A 19,339-nucleotide genomic window follows, 5' to 3' on the forward strand; every position below is an offset into this window, starting at 1 on the left:
TGCTCTGGTCTGCTTAAAAATAAATTGCAGTGTTCAGAAGTGAATCTGATCAGTTTATTACTTCAGGATCATATAATAGCTGAAATCCAAAAGTAAAGTTGTAAGGCTTGGCATCAATCTGATAAATTTAAGGTTTTTTAATGAATAAAAACAGCATAGAGCCTGAGTTAATGTGGAAAAGGTGTTTCTCTGAGGTATATAATACTAATGTCATTTACATCTCTTAATTTTGAACACAAGGCTACGTAAAGATCTGAGAGTTCTGCCCTTGTATGGAGTTTGAAAGAAGACTTGCAGAGGAAAAAGGAAGAATATACAGATTTGAAAGAGAAATTTTCTGATGCCAAGAAACAAATTCAGCAAGTACAAGAAGAGGTTGGTAATGTAGGCCAAATGTTTCTTCAAGTTTGTTTGTGGTTGTGTTATTAAAACCTGTTTTCACAAATTTCAAGCTATGAATGTTACGTGATTAATAATAAAGCTGTTTCAAGTGATGCGTTTAGCATAACAGTGAATCTCAAATTAAATTGCCATTAAAGTTGCAAGATAAAGATAATACCAGATGTCAAAACACAGATTAATACAGATACTGAAGGGGCGATGTAAATTTTGTTAATGTATTTGAAAAAGGTTTGTAAAAACTATGGCTAATCTGGTTATGGAGGAGTAAATTATAAACATAATCTTAATGACAACAGTAGCCTTATGTTATTTGCGCTGACTTCAAAGGCTGATGTTTCAGGGGGAAAACACTGATACCTGGAAGGGGGAGATGGATTATTCAGAAAAAGCAACTTTTAAAAATTTGAGTTACGTTTCCTGTTAAGGTGTGGAGAAGAAAAGAAAGCATGGAATTGCTTTAATGTTAATTGTTAGTATTTGCTTTTCAAGCAGCAGGATGTCTTAGAACCTCATGGGATGTTACAAGAACTTAAAATCCAAAAGACTGTTGAAGAGTTTGGTTTGAAAATTAAGACTTCAATGTCTTCCCCAGCAGCCTATAATTTGAGGACCTATTGCTACTCAACTTTCAGTGTATAATCCCTTGTTTGAGAAATAGCAAGGAAATGAATTTGTAGCTTGATTAGGTTATTTCCTGATAGGTCTTTTTTGTTTTGTTTCTTTTGTGTTTTGGTTTGTTGTTTTTTTTTAACCCCCTGCCCCTGAAAATGTAGCTGTTTGCAGACATTTAACTCTTAATTAAAATAATTAGTTATTTAGTAACTTACAAAGGTTGTAAGAGGCTTATACAAAATGCTAGCTTTCCTTGATGTCTTTGTGCATTGTTACAGGTGGGTACAATGCAATCTGAGGAGAAATCACTGAGGAGCAAGGTTAATGAACTTCAGAAAATTAAAAACCAGCTTAGTGAAGAATTAGAGATCAAACAGTGCACAATTCTGCAACTTAAAAAGGTTGGGGGTTTGGATTTTTATTTTTTTTTCTGCTCTTAGTTGTGGTTTTTTTTTGATGAATCCTTAAATGGGGCAAGCAGAAGGAGAAAGCTTACAGAAACTGGAGTAAAGATAAGAGTTTGAAACTAATTTTAATAGGTGGATAAAAGATGTTTAAAGAATTTCTCACGGCATGCCACTGTCAAATTGTTTTTATATAATCTGCCTAATTAATACTCATTTAATACCTGCAGATATTCTCATTAGTTGACACATAGATATGTTAGTAGTAATGTTTTCCTCTAAACTTTTTTGGGTTTTAGTCAACTTGAATGCTCCTTAACACCACATAAAAAATTTATGCTGGACTGTTTTCTTAAATGCTTTAGGAGCAGTTGAATAACGAGAAGCTGGAAGAAATCTCCAAAGAGTATGAGAAAACATGTAAAGGTCAGAAAAAGACAGTTTTATTGCTTCCCACCTTTGTGGAATGGCAACATAATGAGTTGTCATATTGTTAATGAACTTGAGACAGTTTTATATATTTATATTTAAAAAAAACCTGGGAACTTCAAACAGGGCATTAAAATTATACAGTCAAGAACAAAATTTTATTAAGGCATTGTTTGCAGGTATATTTGAAAGCAGTCAGTCTCAGATTAAGAAATATGAGCTCAGAGAAAGTGTGAATTTGCTGATATCAGTGTCAGGTTATTAAATGTTGGTATTTGTTAGTCATTTTAACAAATTGGAACACTGAAACACTAACTAGCACAGTAACAGTTTCTGCAGGCTTGACAAACATCCAGCAGTTGAACAATTATTAGTTTCCTATATAATACAAGACACAGACTGATGTTAAACTGAAATGTTTGCCTAAATCAAGTTCTTGGAGTCGCTTAAGAATTTTGGATTCAGATAGTTCAGTAGAGTTGCACTGTTTCTAATAGAGCTTTTGATCTTGGGCAGTGAGGAGGGAGAGGGCTTGTCCTGGTTTTCTGCTGGGATAGAATTGTCTTCCTAGTAGCTGGTACAGTGCTGTGTTTTGGCTTTAGTATAAGATTAATGTTGAAAACAACAAAACATTGGTGTGTTAAGCAGTGGTTTCTCATGGATCAGTTAGTGATGAGGAGCACAAGAACTTGGGAGGGAGCACAGCCAGGACAGCTGACCTGAACTACGTTAAAACATGATAGGGCTCATTTGTAAATATTTTACAAATCTGCAGATCTGTGTGCAAAGGAAAAAATAATTGAAGATATGCGAATGACATTAGGAGAACAAGAACAGACTCAGATTAAACAAGAAGAAGTGATGGAAGCCAAACTAGAAGAGATCAACAGATTAGTTTTGGGTAATCTATGGAAAGGGAGCAGGGAGGCAAAATTATATTGGATCTATTGTGATTAGATGCTTTAAATTTATGGTTTTATTTGTTGACTGCTATTTAGGCATTAATTTTATGTAATACATAAGAAACTTCTAAGAGTTCAAGGCTTTGTTGTCCTTTTGCAGTCACAGCTGATAAATTCAAGGAACTTTAGAATAAGGATGTGAATGTGCTCAAATATGCATTTAAACTACATATTATATAACCTAATTTTGTGTACTGACTAGAACTGGAACTATGGAAGCAGAAATTTAGAGAGCTGAATAACCAGAGCGATAGTGACTGGCAGCAAAAGATGAGCAAAAAATGAGGAGAAAAACAGAAGTGAAAATGAGGAAATAATGAAGCTGCAAAACGAGCTGAAGGTAAAATATGGTGATGTAATTCATACTTAGTTTTAAAGCCCTAACTTTCATTTAGAAATTTTTTTTTTTTTCTGTGTCACTGTCTTCAAGAGCTAGGGCATCATATGGCAAGTTGTTGCACTAGTAAAGGAAACCTCCTCTAGAAGCTGTTTTGCACCAGTACAGCAGTTTGGATGTGTATCTTTGTAATATATGGCATCACTGTAGCCCTGTAATGAACTGCACTCGTCCTTATATTATGCCACCGCAGATGTCTTTCTACAGCTAGGCTTCTCTTACAGTTGTCTTAGCTAATCTAACTCATGATAGCTATTCCAAACCTCTTTCCTGTCAGTTGCTTTGGCAACTAAATCAGACTTTCAAGATCTTGCACTTGCTGTATGACCTGTAACCCCTTCTTGTTAGGCTGAGGATTTAAATTTAATTCTCATTGGATTCGAGAGATTTCCCCTCTCTCCCCACAAGTGGCTATTCGGGTGCCTTCTGTTTTATGTGGGTGAATGTCTGACAAGAGCTTTGATTGTGATAGGAAAGGAGGCAAAGTTGCTGTGGATTGAAGTGACATTCTTTGGTATGCTTGATCTCTGTCTACCATTCAAACTGTACTGTACTCTTTGCCTTCTAGTCTTGAAGTAGAAGTAAGTTTTCTAACATGTCCTGCAAGGCAGTGTAAAAGATTGGGAATCTGTAAGTCAAGAGTCTGTTTACTTCTGGTGTAACTTTTATACTGTGCTCACTCCGCACGTTTTTAGACGAGAAAAAAAAGTTTCCATAAAGATGTGTCAGACTGAATAAAACTTGCTGAAAATTGTTTATTTTTTTTCTCCCAATACGGAAGAACATATGAGAATGTAGTACTTGCACTTGGGAATATGCTGGAGTAAAACTGTGTTAGGATTTTTATCTTTTTGAAAGAAATCCATTTAATGGTAATCTGGATTTTGAGATTTTTATTTTGTCTTAATCTCTACCTATGGTTTTGTTTCTGGTTTAATTAAAATAGGAAAATGAGGCAAAGTATCAAAGTGATAGAAAGAAGTGGCTGGAGGAGAAAATGACACTCATACATCAAGTAAAAGAAGCTGAGATCCTTCGCAACAGGGAAATGAGAAAATTTGAGGAGGAAAGAGAGCACCACGTAAAGAAAGAAGCAGAAATTGTAAGTGACCGGAGGTCTTAGTATATTGAATCCTCTAGTGTCTTTAGCACAGAGCAAATCTCATGTGAAGTGTTAACAGTGTGGATGCTTGAGGGTAGTTGACCTTTGTCAAAATCCCCTCACTTTATCACATGGTGAAGCCTAGATGAGACCATCTTGTTAAGAAAAGGGAAGAATAGGAGGGTCACAAAATGAAAAATCTTAATAGGTAATGGAAGTTAACATGCCTGTTCCTTTCTATCCTATCATCATCTCACTGAATTCTTCAAACATTATTTTGTGTGTAAAACACCTGTCAGTAACCTACACTTACATGAATTGCTGCTTATTTGAAGCTAAGAAAACATACTTTGAAAAATAGGATTGTTTGTTTGGCTTTTTCCTAAAAGCAGAGGTTAACAAAAAATCTTCTTTTGAGATTTAGAGTAAAAATACTTAGTTAAAATGCTAGTGGTTTTGTTCCTGTATCAGTTTCAACTGAGAGTTAATAGCAAGGTAAATGCCTTACCTGTTCACCAGGCTGCATTATGGTTGTATTTCTTGAGTATCTAAAATTATGAAATGAATCTGACCAATCTAAAACTGTATTTGCATCCAGATATAGTTGGCAATGACTTTCTGGACCTGCAATCAGTACAGGAGGGTATTAGGAGCTTAAGATTACTTTAACGTTATCTGTGACTTTGCTTGCCTGAGACTTGCTCGCTCTGATTTTATTACTAACAAAGAGTATAAATATAGATGCAGATTTTCTAGTTGAAGCATAGTTTGCTTTTGTATTCTTTTTTGTGAAAACAGCTCTATGCGAGCTTTGTAGGATCAATATAGGCTTTCAAGTTTACTCAGGCCATAAAATAGTAATGCTATGTGAAACCAAACTATCAGAACAGTTCAGATAGTGCGTAGAACTGGTGTTCAATTCTAATTTTTGTTTTTTCCCCTATTTAGGAAAGTCTTGCTGCTGCACAGCTGGCAGAAAAGGACAACAGTCTTCAAAAGTGGCGTGAAGAAAGAGAGACATTAGTAGAAGCTTTGGAAATACAGCTCAAGACCTTGGTTTCTAACACCACACAAAAAGATAAGGAAATAGCAGAACTGAAACAGGCTGCACTAAAGGATTTGGGAAAGGTTCTCTCTCTCTTGTTCTTGTGGGATTTTTTTTTCTTTTTTACTTTGTTATGCATTAATTCTACAAAACACAATACTTTTTGTGGTTTGGCTCAATTTTTTTTCTTCTTACTGTCATATTGAAGCCATTAGCAGCTCCTTAAAAATAGAAGCTTTATGTTTGAAATTGAATTTGTTCTCTCTCTCTTGTTCTTGTGGGATTTTTTTTTTCTTTTTTACTTTGTTATGCATTAATTCTACAAAACACAATACTTTTTGTGGTTTGGCTCAGTTTTTTTTCTTCTTACTGTCATATTGAAGCCATTAGCAGCTCCTTAAAAATAGAAGCTTTATGTTTGAAATTGAATTTGTAACAGTAACCAAAGTTTCAGAACATTTAGTAGTTTATTTAAAGTCTCTTTGATCCTTTGATTGCAAAGTTGAACTGGAGATCTGAAACAGTTATCATAGCTGCTGCTTTTTTTCACAGCCCCAGGGACTTAATGAGGAAATGGGAGGTGAACTATTTATAACTTCACATAAGTAGAGTAAAACAAAAATTTACGTTACATCTTCCCTGGGTGTTACATGACTTCCCTTCACTTTAAATAGTGACCACTCATACATGAAATTGTTGGCTTTTTGTTGGATAGCTGACTGGTTTAGCTTGGAGTTCTAAAACTGATGCTTCCAAGTAACGATGCTTGTGCGTATATTTTCTTTTGCCAGCCCTGCAATTTGTGGCATGTTTTGCTATGTTTTTAGGGTAAGGAAACTGATATAGAAGAACTAAGGAAACAGCTGGCTGAGAAAGATGAATTTATAAAGGAACTGAAACAGCAGGTTAACCATAAAAGTCTTTCGGCTACGGCAGAAGTACCTTTACCTGGAGAAGGATAATCTGAAATAGATCAGACTGTAAACAAAGAGGTATGGTTTGCTATGGAAAGTATGTACTAATTATAAGGTTTTAATAACTTTTGTTGTTTTCTCAATACGTGTTTCAGCAACACTGGGAATCTGACAGAATTTATTGCTCATAGTCCTTCATACTTTATCTTCATTTCTGAGTTCTTGTTCATTCTTTCCATCTCCCACTTTTGCTATCAGAAATAGGGTACTTACATTAATAGAATACCCTCTCTCGATATGTTTATAGAACTTGCATACCTGAGGGGAAAACTAGTTAACTAACCCAGGTTCTAGAGTTGAAGACATTGTAGTGCCATTCCAGTTTGATTGTGTTCAGGGAATTTCAGCTCAAAACTTTTGTGATATTGCCTATACTGTGGTAATAGAGATGTTTCTGTAATAGGAGCTTCCAACCTATATGGGGGTTCAGAAGAGCAAAACAGTATCTTGCATCCCACACAGAAAACCAAGACATCTAGTTTACGCAAAAACAAATATTAAACTTTGCTTATTTCCGGAAGGAAAAATTGAAAGGCTTGCAACTATACTGAGACTTCCAATTCTGACTGAACTCTTGCGTGTTAACTTGAACAGTATTTAATGATATAGTTCTCCTGCTAAACTGAATTAATGCTGTGTGGCTCTATTGCTAAGTAATAGTGAACAGGGCTGAAAGTGGATTTCCTAGCAATCCCCTCCTCTGGCTGCGGCCAGGATATGCACTTCCCTCTTGCTACAGAACTGGAATGAATGCAAAATGCGTCTCTTCATCTCTTTCCTGTCTACTGCCAGATAAGACTGTCTGGCTAGTTTCTTGCTAGTTCATCAGTTCAGCTAGTGCCATATAGATAAAGCTTGTGATGAATGAGGGAGGACAGAGTAGCTCTCAGAAGGGTTAGTGCTTTACACAGCTTTGCAATAACAGGTAAGAGAGCACCATAAATATTTATTTTTTTTTTTTTTTTGCTATTAAAGTAGTTATTGAAGAATTATTGTGGACATTTGGTGCCGACATATTTACCTCAAGGAAGAAGAGACAATATTTGTTCCTATGGGTAAGTGGAGGTGTCTAGGATTATGATGTAAGAAACTTCTGTTGATGTTGAAGTGTATGGGGTAACGTTTTGGGGGGGAGAAGTCAAATAATTCCTGGGAAACACATTGTGACAATAAAGAAAAACTAAAGCATTCAAGGGGATAGCTAAGCAATGCTAGTTAGGCAACCCACTGGAGAAGGATATGTATTATAGCATTTAAGTCATAGCTATTTTAAAGCTTATTTTCTTAAAATATTCCTATGCTTGCAGGGCCATTCTGAAATTGCGCTTGACTCGTCTGAAATGTCTACAGAAAATGGAAAAACTAGTCAGTTCCCAAAACCAGAGATGAAAATCCAGTTCACACCTTTGCAACCCAGTAAGATGGAGGTGAAGGACCAGGGCAGCCCCATACCAATTACAGTTAAAATGCTCAAGCCAAGAAAGAAAAGAAAAAGTAAAGAGATGGATGAGGTATGCCCTAGACCAACTGACATTACGTTGTGCAGCTTTTCTCTAAGTACTCTGATAATTTGTTAAAATCCTATCCTCCTGATTCTCACTGAGACCCAAAAGATATATGTAGGGTGTATTTAAGCTTCTTCAAACATCATCCTGTCCTTCCCCCTGCCTGCCAAGTGAACAAATCTCTGGCCTGTGATGAGTAAGGTGATAGACTTTAGTTTGTCCACACTCTGGCCCCTTGTCTCTGATTTGCACTTTCTCTTCACCTTTTACATTTCTCTCTCCCTACAAGCACCATTTGCTTCTGCCCCCAGCTGTGATATATGTGGGATTGCAGACCATAAGACAACACTGTGGTGGTACTTTAATCGTACTTGTGGGGCTTATGAATCTCTATGCTTTTAAGGACTTTTGAAGCTGACTGGTAAGTATGGGATTGTGGATGATTTGTCTAGGTAGTAAGTGGTGTTTTAGCGAGTGAACTTGTCTCATCTGAAGAGTGAAGTGTCTGATGCTTTTCTAGCATTTCTCACTCAATCATTCCCAAGTGATGTTTTTTAATATCTAAATAAAATAGTTAAGATAAATAATCACTTTAGTGATTACTGTGCAACAGGGCTTCAATAAATTCATTTTGTTAAACCTGTTAAAAGCTGTGTAAGTTAGTTCATCTGGAATACAACACTTAATTCTGGAAGCATGTCCAGAGCTGATTTACATAACAAATATAATTTGTTATGCTAAATGGATTATAAATGATTCAGCAACTTTAACTGTCAAGGACCATCTCATAAAAGGTACTCTTTCTTTGATATAGTCTGTAAGGTGCAGGGGGCATCTTGGCTTGGTAAGGCAAGGCGAGCAGACAAGGACCATCTCATAAAAGGTATTCTTTCCTTTGATATAGTCTGTAAGGTGCAGGGGGCATCTTGGCTTGGTAAGGCGAGCAGACAAGGACCATCTCATAAAAGGTATTCTTTCCTTTGATATAGTCTGTAAGGTGCAGGGGGCATCTCGGCTTGGTAAGGCAAGGCGAGCAGACAAGGACCATCTCATAAAAGGTATTCTTTCCTTTGATATAGTCTGTAAGGTGCAGGGGGCATCTCGGCTTGGTAAGGTAAGCAGACAAGGACCATCTCATAAAAGGTCCTCTTTCCTTTGATATAGTCTGTAAGGTGCAGGGGGCATCTCGACTTGGTAAGGCAAGGCGAGCAGACAAGGACCATCTCATAAAAGGTATTCCTTCCTTTTATATACTCTGTAAGGTGCAGGGGGCATCTCGGCTTTGTAAATTGGCTTGGTAAGCTGGCCTGGTAAGCGTACGCATGGTTTGGAAGCCTTCCTTAAATTGAGATAGGAAATCTCATAGGTAAAGGTGTGTACCTGTCTGCTAGCATACGTTTGGTATGCACCCACAAGGAGCAGGGGACTTCTTGTGGTTTGGGTCCTGCAAGATGCAGGGGGTGTCTTGCAGAAAAGGTTTTGGATTTTACTGGTATACACCCAAAGGAAGCAGGCGATTTCCTGTGGTTTGGGTCCTGCAAGATGCAGGGGGTGTCTTGTGGAAATGGTTTTGGATCTTGTTGTTATTTGATTTATTTTGTGGCTTCTTACGTTAAGGATTTTGGTCTTGTGATTTTGCTGTCAGTGACAGACTGTTATAACTAAACAGGGGGCATCTTGTGATTTCAGTCCTACAAGACACAGAGGGTGTCTTGTGGAAATGCTTTTGGGTCCAGTGTGCTATCAACAGCCCATAAGGGATTTGATTCAGTGATGCTGTCAGCGTGGGTCCCTGAATAGGTTAGTAGAATCACCCTCCGATACAGCGGGCTGTCCAGTATGGTTCCCACAGTGGGACGCAGACAGGCTGGCCAGACACAAGGGTCTCGTCCTTCTTGGGACACTGACAGGCTGGTCAACTATAGAGGGTTCAAGGAAACTCCCCTATTAATGTTACGATATGGTCTGAGCCATAGGGGTTAGGAAGTATTGCTTTTGATTCTACTGGTATTCGTCTTATTTTGTGGCTTGTTACAGTAATGATTTTGGTCTTGTGATGTTGGTACTGGTGACAGGATGTTATAACTGTGTCATTAACTGTTGTTTGTTTGGTTGAATTTAAGTCTCTGTCTCAAGTAACTGTGTGGAGTATGTCTCGGGGATCCCATTTGTGTGTGTGTGAATGTGAGATTGATAATGGAAAATCAGCAGAGTGAAGAGATCTTGAAAAAGAATCCTTTTGGGTGCATTTTGGCACACTGGAAAGTACTGGGCACACTGGAGGGTCTCCTGGGGGCACGGTAAATAAGAAAATATTGGTAAAATATTGTAACTGATGGTGGCCTTTGTATACTTTGGAAGATCAGGAAAAATGGCCTAAAAATGGAACTCTGAATTATAATACCTTGTTACAATTAATGTTGTTTTAAGGGGGCAAGGAAAATGGGATGAAGTAATGTATGCAGGTATGTTTTTCACTTTAAAAATCACACGGAGTGACAGACTGAATGCAAAATTAATACAGCTCTACCAGATTCCTTAATTGTGGCTTTGGAAAAGGACAGGGAAAAACTGTAAGTTAAGCTGGAGATGCTCAGCCTGTGACATTGGGGAAAGATGTTTAAAGTTAAAAAACAGTCATCAGGAACACAAGGTGGAAAATCACGTACCACAGGTACCTCCGCGAGGAGCACCCTCTGCATCTGCCTTATCTGATATTGATAAGGAGGAAGAGATTGCTGTCAATGGCAACCAGCGGCACATCCACATTCAGAGTTAAGAAGGGGTTAAACCAGAAGCGCTGTTGCAGAGGCAGGCACCTGCAGCCCTGCAGAGCAGGGGGAGCCGCTGTGAGAAGGAAAAAAGGGAAAACCAAGGGGGAAAGGGGGGGAGCTCGAGCAGCTCCAGTGTTTGAGCGTGGGAGGAGGGATGTCGGGAGGAGGTAGGGAGTGGGCTCTTCTCTTCTGTGGGACCGGACCGGTGTGGGTGCTATGGGGGGTTTGGATGCTGGACACTGAACTGGAGATAAACTGACGGGGACCTGGGGAATCTACCCTAGCAGACCCACCGGTTACATTAAAACTAGGGACTAGAGGAAATAAAGTGGAATTTTAGTGGATACAGGAGCAACTTATTTGGTGTTAAATCAGAGGGAAAAGAATTCGTTAGAGATGTGGGAGCTACTGGCCACCAAGAAAAAAAAAAAGAAAAGAAAAAAAAGAGAGGCATTCTTTCTGAAACCGTTTAAATACAAATTGGGAAGGCAAATAGGAATGCATAAATTTTTATGCATGCCAAATTCTCTAAAATCTTTATTAGGGTGAGAAGCACCATTTAAAGAAGGCAAAATGGAATTTAGAGTTAAAAACAATCAATTAATTGCAGTTTTGAGTTTATCTTTAATTCAACAGAAAAGCAAAAAGGAGGACCTCCCTGAAACAGAAGAAATCCTTTATCAGGTATATGTGGGAGTATGGGCATCTGAAGTTCCAGGTAAGGTGAAAAATGCTTTGCCTGTTAAAGTGGAAATAAAAAGGGGGGCCTGCCCAATCAGAATAAAACAATATCCCTTAAAATTAGAAGATCAAAGGGAATAAAAAATCATTGATAAATTTTAAAATATAGATTATTAATTGAATGTGAATTGGAATGTAATAATCCTATCTGGGCAGTAAAGAAATATGATGGGAAAAGTTGCAGCTTGGTTCAAGATCTCAGAGTAATCAACAAAATTGCAGAGGATATTCGTCCAGTAGTAGCTAATTCATATGACTGATTGACTGAATTGAATAATATCCAGAAATGGTTTGCCATCCTGGATTTAAAGGATGCTTTCTTTTGCTTACCATTGGCCAAAGAAAGCCAAAGCTATTTGCTTTTGAATGGGGAAATCCTGACACAGGAAGGGAAACTCAATTAACTCGGACAGTATTACCTAAAGGGTTTAAAACAGTCCAGAGATCTTTGGAAATCGGCTCGCATGAGAACTAGAATCATGGCAGCCACCTGCTCAGATGGGGACTCTGTTACAACACGTGCATGACCTGTTCACTGCTACAGAAACAAAGGAAGAAGGTATCCAGTGGACAGTGGAATTGTTACAGTTTTGGGGACTGAACGGTTATCGGGTATCCAAACAAGGCCCAACTAATTCAAACCTGAGTTTCCTACCTAGGATATGAAATAACAGGAGGACAGAAAGAACTTGGAGCTGCTAGAAAAGAAGCCATTTGCCAGACTCCACGACTGTCAACCGTCAAGGAGCTCTGGACGTTCCTGGGAATGACTGGATGGTGCAGACTTGGATCCATGATTATGGTGTTCTGGTAAGACCACTGTATGAACTGTTGAAGGGAAACCCTCCCTCTCTGGACTGGACTGATTGTGTTGTGGCACAAGAGGGACAAGATACCCCTGAGTGCTCTCCAGGGTGAACATCTGTCTCCTCCAAGGCAGGGGCTGCAGTTCTCTTTGCCTGGGGAAGGATTCAGCCTTATCCTTGTGGTTTCCCAGCAGCGCAGAGCTCAGCTCTCTTCCCTGATAGCAACTCTTCCTGATAAAATCGTGCCTGGGACTGCCAGGGAAATAGGTGAGGAAACAAGGTGGTGGCAGATGTACTCCAAGTCATAGAACCACAGAGTGGTTTGGGTTGGAAGGGACCTTAAAGCTCATCCAGGGGTGGATGGGAGGGACCTTAAAGCTCATCCAGTCCCCACCCCTGACACCTTCCACTAGAGCAGGTTGCTCCAAGCCCTGTCTGATGTGGCCTTGAGCACTGCCAGGGATGGGGCAGCCCCAGCTGGGCATCTTCCATCTACTGCCCACACTGCTTCAACCAAAAACATTGATTTTGCACTCCAAGCGCTTCAAAGTGCTTGTAGGATCTCAGCCGGTGGAGACTTTTCTCTGAGGAAAGGGTATACATTGAACACTTTGCCCTGTTTGCAAAAGTATGAACTGAGGCACAGAGGGGCTGTGTGATGTTCACAAAACCTGTTTAACATTCCTGAAGTCAAAGAGACATTCCCATTTCCATTCCCAAAGAGAGCACAGCATGGCTGGGGTATTTGGCTGCACTCATGTGCCTGCCAACATCAGCTGTAAGGGGGTTCAGAGGGGCATAAAAGACAGAGGGGTGCAGGGGGAAAGCACACTCTGTCTGGCCATGTGCTGTCGGGTGGATCTGAGCCCTCTCATGGACTGAAACAAGGGTGAGTTTGAGTGTCTGGTTGTTGTTTCCTCCCGGTTTAAAGTGTGTGCTGTTCAGTGTTAGTACAATGTAACATCAACAGGAGAGCAACAGTATAACAACAAAATAACAACAATAAAACAACAAAACAGCTGCAGTTTAACAACCAAAGAGCAGCAGTAGAACAAGAATATTAAAACAAGTGAAGAGCACACATAGAGCAATGACATCTTCAACAAACGGCACAGCCGCTGCCAGTTTGCCGCTGATGGCCCAGCTGATGGCGCTGCAGGCTGGGATCGCATCCCAGGCACCATGGATCTGATCTCTCCAGCCAGCCAGCAGCAGATCTCACCCCATGTGTCCTGACTAGACCTGTAGTGCTGCTCTGCACCTCTCTCTGCACGAGGCTACGGAGCTTTCTGTTCAGTTCCTCAGCTCTGGGGAGCAGATCCGGTGCACAGCGGCGGGATCCAGGAAAGCCTCTGAGGCCCAGAGGCTCCCAAGATTGATGTCCAGCAAAAGCCTCCTCCAGGATCACAAGCAGCAGCGCCGGGCAGCCAGGCTGTTACCAGCAGTGCTTCCATCTGATCAGTAAAGACCTGTGTGCAAAGCACGGTGTCTGACACTGAGGGTCTTTCCTTGGTGGCTGTGAAATACACACTCAGCGGGGGATGAGCTCTGGTGGGGCAGGGCAAGAACACTGCAGGACAGAGGAGTTTCAGTCCTACTGAAGGGCAGCCCTCTCCCAGGGCTTTGCTAGAGCAGCTCGGCTGCAGCCCTGCTCTTGGTGGTCCCTGCACCTCCTGGTCTCTGGCAGTGTGCCCTGCCATGGCTGCACAGCTCTGCTGGGGAGGGTGGAGAGGAGAGGGTGGAGGAGGAGGAGGAAGCACAGTGCTGGGCACCCAGGGCAACAGAGCTGCCAGGGCAGCACCCAGGGGGAAGGAAGCCCGAAACTGCTGGCTCTGGGGCACCCACACCCTGCCCAGGCTCCGTGCGCTGGTGGCAGCGATGCTTCCTGAGCCCAGGCAGGTTGAACAGCACCGCCTGACGTAGGGGCAGTCTGTTAATCCCCTGTGCACCATTTGTTCCCAAAAAGCCCTGATCCCGTGGGGCTCTGACTTGGCCTATATAGAAGATACTCTAATGGCATGGCTTCCTTGAGGACAGTGTCCAGACAGAGCTCTCCCCTTCTGCAAACTGCAGAGAAACAGCATCACACCAGTGCTACAAGTCCTTGGGACAGCCAGAACTGATTAAATCGACTGCAGGTGGGGAAAGTCACAGAGAAAGAGAAAACCTTCCTGAGACAGGATTGCAACTGCACAAGTCACAGCTTCCTCTCCCCTGAGAGAGGAGCAGCTTCATTTCATTTTCTTTTTTCCTCTCTGAAAGGACACAAAAGTTGTTCCAGCTGCTGTGTCTCGAACTGAGGTACCAACAGAGGCACCTTCCAAGGGAAGGCCCTGTGTTGAAGCACCCTCAGGAAGGTTGAAGTGTGTGTGAAGGGGGGGCTGTAGGGTAGGATGATGCTTCATCCTCAGCTGGAAACTTGGACAACAAGGCCAGGCGCTTTCTGGGATGTTGAAGTGTTTAATAACAGAGAGAGGAAGGTTTCTGGGTGATAAATGGAGCCTCCTGGTCTCACAGGGTCAGCGAGTGGCCCTGCTGCTGGCCCGGCTCCTTTGGCCACTGCTGGTGTTGCCTTCGAGCATTACTGGTGGTGTGATTTCTTCGCAGGTGCAGAGGAGTTCTTGGAGCTGCTGGTCTTCCTCTTGTGAGGGCACTGGGTTTGGTGTATTCAACCCAGCAGACCATTTAACTTCTAGGTAGCAAGGGCATATTGCCATTTTCCTTCCTATTTTGTGTCCGCCAGGACCCTCGCATCCTATTCTGCAAAGCTGCTTTCCAAACAGTTATTCCCCAACATTTCCTGGTTCATGGAGCTTTTCATTCCCAGGTACAGCTCCTTGCACTTGCTCTTGTTAAACCTTTGCAGTTCTTGTCAGCCTATTTCTCCAGCCTGTGGAGAAGGAGATGTAAGAGAAGGGAAGCAGGAGTATTAACAAAGAAGTAGGAGTTACCCATTTCTTTTGTCTCCACTTTGCTATTTAGAGCTGGGGGGGAAACTGTCTGCTGGAAAGACGGAGAGAGCAGCCTGTGTGCTGGTGAGTGGCCCAGAGGCTCCAGCTCTGGTAATGGATGACGCATGCTAGTGGAGTCCGAGGGCAGGCTAACCCGGGTGTAAGCACTGTCAGGGGCAATTATAGCTTGAAGGATGGAGGAAAATGTGCAGGGCTTCCAGTCGACTATTCCATCGTCACTCAGGTCAAGCACCTCTTATCTCAGAAGGGAGTTATGAGTGGTGACGGATGCAGGAGCCAGCCCTTGGCATGTGCGTTGAACACTATTTTGGGAATCTTATTGCAGCCCTTGAGCTCACCTGCAGCTGCACACTCTGTGCCCCTTGGGTTGCTCCCAAGAGAGGAGCCGTGAGCCTAAGGAGAGAGAATTCAGGGTTAACAGTCCTAAATGGAGAGGGTAATGCCACACCAGGAGCGGTGAATCTCTTCTGTCAACAGCTCTCACCTTCATAAAGCACCCCAGGGTTATGTGCAGCTGCCCCACGTGTGCCTCCAGCATCCTCCCTGGCTCTGGGACATTACTGAATTAAAGGCGACAGTGCCATTGCCATTCTGCTCCCATGCTTCCTCCCACCGCATCCCCACAGTTCGTGAATCCCCATGCACAGGGGAGAGTCAGGAACGGGGTTTTTTTGTCATGGCAGCTTAGATATTTGCTTTTCCTGTGGGGAAAAAAATAAAAATACTCCTTGAAATAACGTTCTGAGGCTCTTCTAAATGTTACACAGCGGGCGACCTTTCAGAGCCGGGCTTAGGGGTTTATCGTCAATCCCTAGGCCAGGACTCCCACAGCTGCAGGCCAGTCCTGCTCCCCAAGGGCTGGATCCAGAAAGCACTGAAACATCAGTCTTCAGCTCTGCAACAGTCAGGGATGGAGCTCCGGGATTTCCACCCTTGCTGCAATGAGACACCCTCGGCTGTGTATCCTGTAGGCGCTGCCCTGTGCACCATGAGGTGGTGTAAGGAGCGTGGTTACCACCAGGATTTGGCTTCTCAGAGCATAAACGCAGCCACTGAAGGTGTCAGGGAAGCTCCAGCCACGCCATACATCCCACTGGGATGCAGGGGATGATGTGGATTTGCACAGAGTCACAGCAGTCCTGGCTCTGCAGAACCAACCAGATGCTCCAAGGCAGTGCTGAGCAAGCTGGAAGGCCTGCACATACCTGGGGCTGGGCTGGTGTTTGAGGTGGTTACTTCAGCCCTCTCACTATGGGCAAAATTTCACTGCACATTTCCCTCCACAAACCCAAAATGGAAAAATGTCTGGTTTCAGCTAGGCAGAATGTGCGATTCCAGCTCTCCATGGAGATGCTCTGGCTCTGCTGCCCCCAAACCATCCGAAATGGTTCCAAGGGAAGGCCCTGTGCTGAAGCACCCTCAGGAAGGATGAAGTGTGTGTGAAGGGGGGGCTGTAGGGTAGGATGTTTGCATCCCACCTTCTCAAACCTATTTCTCCTCCTATTTCTGCTGACCAGAGCGCTTCCCTCTTTCCCAGCCAGGTGCTCTTGGAAATAGCAGAGCCTTTGCCATGCTCTGCCCCCAGTTTGGCACAGGGTTAGCCCACAGGACACACGCACCCCCTCTTTGGTGTGCAACAGCAGCTGCCCCAGGCTCAGTGCTCACAAGGAGGTGAAGGCGGTAGAAGGCTCTCACGGCCCTGGAGATGTCTTTTTTCCCCCAGGACTTAGTGCCTGGGCTCTCCTCCAGAGATGGGTCATGTTAGCACCGAGCTGAGCACACAGGAGAGGCTGGGAGTGCAGCAGTTAGCACAAACCTGGCCCTGGCTGTTCACTGTCTCTGATCTCAGAGGTGTCCCCAGAGCATCCCCAGGGGCTCCCTGATGCCTGGCCCTGGGCTGGGCTGGAGACTGCCCATGGCAAACAGCGACTCAATACAAACCCCAGTGTGCCCATGTGACAGCCACCGGAATAATAACACAGCTGTGTCTGAAGAGGGGAGGCCAGTACCCACAAGCAGAGAGGGCTGGAAAGCGGCACCCTGTGCCCTGGCCCAGGAATCAAACACAGGGAAGGCAGATGTGAACATAGACTGTTTATTTGAAGTAGGGACATAAAGAGGGGATGGGGGTGTGGTGAGGGGTGGGAATTACATATTGACAGTTAAAAAACAGTAAAATGATAGTAAAATTATGGTAAAAACGTTAGTTTAATTGTTACAACAACAGAGGTAGAACAAAGTATAACAAAACCCAATAAACAGAAATAACAATAAAACAACAAAACAAGTGCAGCTTAACAACAGTAGAACAAGAATATTAGAACACGCGAAAAACAAACATAGAACAATAAAATCTTCAATGGATCTTCACAGCCGCCAATGTTTTGCTGCTGAGGGCCCAAAAGGCCACTTGGCATTGGCGCTGTCCTCCTCCTTGGGGAAGAACAAAAGCCAAACAGGGCAGGTTTAGTCACATCCACGTGCATCACCATTTAGAAGCAAGGAGTGCTAGAAAACCAAAGTGTTCTTCCATTAAAGAGCATTTAAATATTTGTGGGGTTTCTGTAATTTAGACTCCCCAACACACACACTCCCACGGCTCAGAGAGTAAAGGAGCCAGCAGCAAAGCCCTCCTGGGGGTGGTGGGGACCCTGCGGGCAGGGGGGGCAGCTCCCGGGTGACCCCTGGCTCTGGCAGCCTCTGCCCCTCTCCCACTGAACGGCCCCAGGGGAGACAGCACCGCAGCTCCTGGGAGCTGGTAAACCCCAAATGGGTGGGGATGGGCCACAGATGGAAAACAATTTGGATCTGGGGAGGATCCCCGTCCGCTCTGGACGCCCCAGCGGGCTCCAGAGCACCCAAACATGGGGAGGGGCACCAGCAGAGAGGGGAAGAGAAGGGAGCAGAGGGACTGGCAGGGCTGGAGCAAACATTTGCACCTTAGGAAACACGGCCAGCAGCACTGGTCGTTACTTGTTATGGGAATGATGGATCCATGCCTTTAGCCGCTTGCGAGTTCCCTGGGTCCTGGATCTTGTCAGCATCGAGGAGGCAGGGGTGGATGAACCTGGAAGCACAAAGTTTTGCTCAGGTCTCTGCAGCCGCACTCCGAGCTGGCACCGGGGCTACCACAATCCCTATCCCAGAAGGAATGGAAGGTTTTGCATCCCCAGAGCCCAGCAGCCACCACCCGGGCCAGCTCCTACAGCACAGCCTGGCCCTTCTGCCTTCCCCCAGCCCAGGGGACAACACAACCCATCAGCTCCTCAACGATGGTGCGGTCCCTTTACTATGGCTTGGAAGACTTACCATAACTGAACTACCAGCACTTTAGTGCAGACTCCCTGAAATGGCATAAGTGGTGGAGGCATGGGTCAAGGACCCAGGAAGAGGGGAACTGGAAGGGTAAGGCCGGGACAACGTGCACACTGTCAGCAGAAGGGTCATTGGAAGAGAAATTGCCATCACCTTAGGGCCAAAATCTCTTCCCAGACTCTTCTCATGAACACGGAAACAGCATGAAGGGGACTGGAGACTTCCTCCCCAGCAGAGCCTCTGGTTACAGTACAGCTGGGAAAAAAACAGGTAGAATTTTTAGTCAATACTGGAGCCTCCTATTGTGTGCTCAGTACACTAGAGTCAGTCTTTTCAGTCAAGACCCAGTAACAGTCATTGGTGCCACACGTGTTGGGGAGAATCACTCATTCTTTAAACCAATTAAGTCTAAGTTAGGAAAGCATTGGGTGACCAACCAATTTTTCCATTTCCCAAACTCCTCTAGAGCACTACTAGGAAGGAAGTGTCACGGTAAGCTCTATTCCGGCCCCTCCATGGAGGGGGTGTCCCTGCAGAGCCCTGGGGGTTTCTCTTCCCTTGGATCCTCTGCATATTTTCTTCACCTTCTTGATCCTGCAGTCCCGCGATGACTCCAGGAAACAGACTACTCTGACCTTGATCCAGCTCTGCCACGGAAACGCTCTTTGTCTGTTGGCATTCAGCGCCTGCTCCGGCCTGCTCCTGGCACCTGGAGAAAGGACACTGATCTTAGTTCAGGGTTGTTCTTGCAGCTTTCTCATGGCTTCAGGCCCATCCTCTCTTTTTATGGCAGCACTTGATATGACACAGAAGACTGCACCAGCACTAGGTGCTGGAAATAGAGCATGGTCTTTCAGACAGCTCTGGCCCTTTCAGAGAAGTAACTCCCCTTGATACTC

General features: G+C 43.6%; 1 long non-coding RNA gene across 1 annotated transcript; it reads left to right on the forward strand.

The window, feature by feature from the left end:
- The first annotated feature begins 253 nt into the window (after nucleotides 1–253).
- On the forward strand, nucleotides 254–6,265 carry LOC133210458 (uncharacterized). Its single transcript, XR_009724940.1, has 8 exons — nucleotides 254–375; nucleotides 1,293–1,415; nucleotides 1,784–1,844; nucleotides 2,623–2,748; nucleotides 3,012–3,149; nucleotides 4,153–4,308; nucleotides 5,257–5,436; nucleotides 6,181–6,265. It is a non-coding gene; the product is annotated as an uncharacterized LOC133210458 (long non-coding RNA).
- Nucleotides 6,266–19,339: the final 13,074 nt, after the last annotated feature.

This window comes from Neopsephotus bourkii, unplaced genomic scaffold, assembly GCF_033783945.1.
Source record: "Neopsephotus bourkii isolate Nb327-2 ecotype Australia unplaced genomic scaffold, CSIRO-AGI_Nbou_v1 NB_463, whole genome shotgun sequence".
Classification (NCBI taxonomy): domain Eukaryota; kingdom Metazoa; phylum Chordata; class Aves; order Psittaciformes; family Psittacidae; genus Neopsephotus; species Neopsephotus bourkii.